The sequence below is a fragment of the Nelumbo nucifera genome, chromosome 6 (genome assembly GCF_055504915.1).
Source record: "Nelumbo nucifera cultivar China Antique chromosome 6, China Antique-T2T, whole genome shotgun sequence".
Lineage (NCBI taxonomy): Eukaryota > Viridiplantae > Streptophyta > Magnoliopsida > Proteales > Nelumbonaceae > Nelumbo > Nelumbo nucifera.
In genome coordinates, this window is record NC_142654.1 from 41,671,346 (window position 1) to 41,676,859 (window position 5,514).

The 5,514-nt window shown below is 39.7% G+C and overlaps 1 pseudogene; it reads right to left on the reverse strand.

Annotated features, from left to right (window-relative positions):
• Positions 1-1,138: 1,138 nt before the first annotated feature.
• LOC104610675 (nucleoside diphosphate kinase pseudogene) lies at positions 1,139-1,670 on the reverse strand (annotated as a pseudogene).
• Positions 1,671-5,514: the final 3,844 nt, after the last annotated feature.

Consider the following 5,514-nt stretch of genomic DNA (forward strand, 5'->3'; position numbering starts at 1 on the left):
ATCCAAATTCTTAGCATGAGTGGCCCAAATGTCTATGCCATAAATGACACATTATTACATGAAGAAATAGAGGAACTAGAAGCAGATAGAAAACAAGAATCCGGTGAAGATTTCTTAGTCTCAAATTCCAGAGCAAACAGCTTCCCAAGCCTATGCCCCTTCTCCTTCAGCTCCCCAATGTGCTGGTCCTGAATGAAACAACCATCATGAGTAAATAAGACATTATGACCATCATCAACAAGTTGTCCAACAGATATTACACTAGTAGTCAATTTAGGCACAAAGAAAGTTTTGAGAAGATGTAAGGGTTTGGTCTTAGTGGTGGATAAGAACAAATCATTACAACCATATATAGGTAAAGAATCACCATTAATAGTAATAATATGGTTGTTGAAGGATCTAGGTTTAGGAGACTAACCGGAGGAGGCCCCAGTCATGTGATTTGAGGCCCCTGAATCAATAATCCACATGTGACAAGGAAATGAACACAAAAAAGCAGACTTACTAACCAGTCCAAAAGCAGAAAAAGCAGAAGAAATAGCTGAAGACATGAACTCACGGATCTTTTCTTCAGTCAAATTTCCCTGGGTATCTGATTTATGGGCTGATGATGAGGAGGTAGCATCAGTAGAAACAGATTCGATTGAGGCCTAATAAGCCTTATGTTGTCCTTTCTTGGGAGGCCTAGTTGGACATTCCACAATAATATGTCCTTGCTATTTGCAGTAGGTACAAAAGTTTTCTTCTTGCAGTGGGATGCCACATGACCAAATTCTTTGCATTCATAACACTAGAACTTCGAGAAGTCTTTCTTACCCTTTTGTTTGGTGGCTAAAAACACAGTATCAATCCCATATTCCTTCTTCTGATCAAGTGCAGATAAGGTAAGAAGACGTGTTTCCTCCCGTAACAACTCTCCAAGGACTGCATCTAGTTCAGGCACTAGTTCTCACGTGAGAATGCCTTTTTTTTATCATACCATAATAACAATAATATTGAGTCTTTATCTTTCTCTAATGTGAACAGAGTCAAAACTTAGAGTTCCATTAATCATGAGAAACAAAATCTATGGCAAAAACCTAGATAAGAAAGCATCTTACATCTACCAGACTACCATGAGCCCAACCTAGAGTACAATTTACTCGTAGATCCAAGGATGGAGGCTGCTCTACTAACCAACGGTGCCATCAGGGAACCATAATGCGATCTCTTTCTTTGCGCTCTCAATTGAATCGCTTCCATGGATGACATTCCTGCCAATCTCAATGGCATAATCACCACGGATAGTGCCAGGGGGAGAATCCGAGGGGTTGGTAGCCCCAATGATCTTCCTGCTCATAACAACGACATTCTTCCCCTCCCACACCATGGCGACCACAGGACCAAAAAATGATGTACTCAACCAGTCCATTAAAGAATGGCTTGGCAGACAAGTCCTCATAGTGCTTCTCAGCAAAAGCTCGCTCCACACTCATGAGCTTCAAGCCTTTCAAGGAAAAACCTTTCTTCTCAAATCTGTTGATGATCTCACCAACCAGGCCCCTTTGAATGCCATCGGGCTTGATCATGATGAAGGTCTGCTCAATTTTCTTCTGAGTTCTTGTCAAGACCCTAGATTTCAGCCGTAGCTTCGCAAAAGTGGAGATTCTCACGTGAGAATGTTGTTGCATAGAGTTTCATAGTCAGGCCTGAGATGCATCAAGAAGTGCATGGTCTTTCTCTTAGTGAGATGCTTCTTCATAGTCTTCACACAACAATATGTACAAAGATTTACAAATCTTGCATGGTATTCCTGAATCCGCTTCTCCCCTTGAACATAGGAGAAGATATCGATTTCGATCTGATATTGCCTAGACATATTTGATTGTTGATATACCTTTTCTAGGTATTCGAACATGTCATGGGTAGATTTGAGACCTCTCATCGGAATACTGACATCCATTGAGATAGACCCAAGTATCCATGAGATAACCTGAGCATTTTCAATTCTCCACTGTTTCAGCCCTTTGACATCACTTGTGTCATGCATGGGAGTGGAACCGTCAATGTAACCCCACATGCCTTTCCCTTCAATGAAGTACTGAAAATGAAATTTCCAGAGAGCATAGTTGCTCCCATCAAACTTGACAGAAATAAATTCATTCTTTTCCAAAGCCATAATGAAAAGGAAACAAGTAAAGACTGATCTAATCAAGCAGTAAGGAAGTAATCAAGTTGTGTCAAAGAAACTAATAATAGAAGCCTCTTACAGTCACCAAAAATCGTCCAAGTTCCAGCGAAAGAAGAAAACTTGAAACACAGCCCAGAAAAGGAAAGTTTGGGTGCAGCCGCCTAGAAGAGATGCATTAATCTCTCTAAAATCTTCTAAGATCTTGATGAAAGTTTCAGAATATGATGAGAGGGCCCAGGCGACACTTCCTTTCAAATCTTACTGCAAACTGATGTCGTACGAGAGAGATCTTTAGAGAAGATGGGCCGAATGGCCCATAGGCTATTTATCCTTTTTTTATCTTTTATGTTCTTTGCTGTAATGGACCTTATTCTGGGCCTATTCTTTCTATGTTATGTTCTTTTAGTTTCTTGCCCAACTAAGGGCCACTTTGTAAATTATCAAAGTTTAACTTAATAAAATTGTGTTAGGGGTGTAAGAGTAGAGATTAAGGTTCGAAATTCTCTTACTCTAAACCCTTATTGCCGCCATCTTCTTCTTCATCTTCTCTTCCTTAGAAGAATGATTTATGTTATTTTATTTTGATTTCTACATCTGTTCTAAATAATCCTTTGTTCTCAAAAGATTGTTTTTCTTCTTGGTATCAGAGCAGGCTCTCTTTTCCCTTTTTCACCCCCTTTTTTCCCATACACAATGTATATGGAGAACTGAATCGTACAGACTGTTAAAGAGACTCTATTCTGCCCAATTGTTAGTGGTTTCTGGAGAGAAGAGGACTGACTGCCCGAAACCCTAATTTTTCTGGAGAAATCTGGTTGTGGGTTCCGTAGGGTGTTTAGACTAGGTGCTCAGTGTTTGGAGGCTTTCTGATTTTCTTTCTTGAAGATCGAACCAAGTTAGTTGGTGTTTCGTGTAGTCTACAAGGCGCGGCTCCTTTTTCTGTTTCTCCCAGCTTTCGGGTGTGACTCAGATTTGTGATACTGCTGCATAGAGGTAGGCTTAACATAGTCCTTGTTCCATCTTCATTCGGTGTTTTTGAAGTTGGTTGAAATCTTTTTTTGAAGTGTTTAAAGAGATGAACTCCTCAGATATTGAAAACAATAATGTTGCAGAACCCAGACAGGTTCCGGGAGCCTCTGTTGACCCTTTACTGACTGTGACCACAATCAAGCTAGATGGAACTAATTATCTAGCATAGTCACAATTGGTAAAGATTCATATCTGTAGTAGAGGAAAGTGGGGTTTTATCTCCAGGAGTAAAAAGGCTCCCTCAGAAGATGATCCAATCATCTTCTGAGAAGTGGATGCAAGAAAATTATACTGTTATTGGGTGGCTTGTGAACTCAATGCAGCCACAGATTAGTCAACACTATTTGTGGATGAATTCAGCAAAGGAAAATCTAGGATAGTGTTGCTGAAACCTATTCCCAAAAATTAAATGTTGTTAGAGCTTACAAGTTGAGAAGTGATGTGAAGAATTTAAGACAGGGGGAGAAACCTTTAGCTGTATACTTCTCAACACTGAAGTCTTTGTGGCAAGAAATAGATTTGATAGAAGTTATAACCTAGGACACCACTAATGATGCAGAGACCTACAAAAAACTGGTTGAGAGAAACAGGGTGTTTAAGTTCTTAACTGGACTAAACCCAAAGTATGATATTACAAAACAAAATATTTTATCCAAGGATAGTGTCTCACTGTCACAAGCATATGCCTTGGTAAGTAGTGAAGAGAGCAGAAGGATTGTCTAGGTTCAAGGGGCTGGTCTAAATGATTGCTTTGCTAATATGGGAGTGAAACCCAAAGGGGTTGTAGGAACTCCAAGTGGCTCAGGGAAGAAAGAGGTTGTCTGTGAGTATTGTAAAAGGCCAAAACACACTAAAGACAAGTGCTAGAAATTACATCCTGAGCTTCTTCCTCTTCGGTTTCAAAAGAAGCATGATAATAAAAGGGTAGGGAGTGCTAATGTTGCTGCTAGTCTAGATAGTGACAAGTACCAAACTGAAGAGATGACAGCTAGTGCGCAGTTAGCAGCCATGAAAGCAGAATATGAGAAATTTGGGAGGATGATCAGTCACCTAGAGGGTGTGACTTCTTCTTCCAACCCTTCAAAAAATTCAACCACTTCTGCATTTTCTCATTCAGGTATATGGGCTTCTGCCAATCATGCAACCATTTCAGGTAATCGTAGGATCCCTTGGATTATTGATTCAGGTGCTTCTGATCATATGAACAACCTTTCTACCTTGTTTGTTTCATATGATTTACTTCCTGGACGTGACAAAATCACCCTTGCTGATGGTTTTCTTGCCTCTATCTCCGGCAAGGGAACCATCAAGGCTACAGATTCCTTGATCCTTCCTTCTGCTCTTCATGTACCTAGACTAAATACAAACTTGTTATCTGTAAGTAGTTTAACTAAGTCATTAAATTGTTGTATAACCTTCTTCCCTTCCTATTGTGTTTTTTAGGATCTGGAGTCTTAGAAGGTGATTGGGAGTGGCCGTGAGGCAAATGGAATATACCTGCTTGATACTCCGAGACAATGCCCTGAACAACCAAGAAAAGCTGCTTTTGGGTCTATATCTACAGAGTCTATCAGTCGAGTCATGTTATGTCATTTTCGTTTGGGTCATCTTTCTTTTTCTGCATTGAGTCATTTATTCCCTTAACTATTTAAGGGAATTAGTTTGTCCAGTCTTCATTTAAGTCTTGTGAGCTGTCAAAGCATTGTAGAAACAGTTATCCCTTTAGTAATAAAAGATCTTCTTCTCCTTTTAATATTGTGCACTCTGATGTGTGGGGGCTTTACCACATACCCTCTATGGGTGGCTAGTGGCTACAAATATTTTATCTTATTCATTGATGACTTTTCTCAGTTTACTTGGATATTCCTGATGAAATCCCGTGATAAAGTTCCCAGACTTTGAGGCAATTCCATGAATTTGTCCTAACCCAGTTTGATACCAGGATTAAAATTTTCAGATCTGACAATGCAAAAGAATATTTTGAGAAGAACTTGTCCTACTATCTCACTGACTTAGAGGTTATTCATCAAAGCTCATGTGTTAGGACCCCAGAACAGAATGGAGTTGCTAAAAGAAAAAATAGACATATTGTTGAAGTTGCAAAAAGTATCCTGTTTGCCTCACATGTTCCTACAAAGTTTTGGGTGATGTTGTTCTCATTGCTACCTACCTTATAAACCATATGCCATCCAAGGTTTTGGGGTTTAAGTCTCCTTTCAGTCTCTTTCATCCGGACAAGGAGCTTTTCTCTATTCTCTCCGTGTCTTTGGTTGCACCTGTTATGTACATATCCCTAGTGTCCAAAGACATAAATT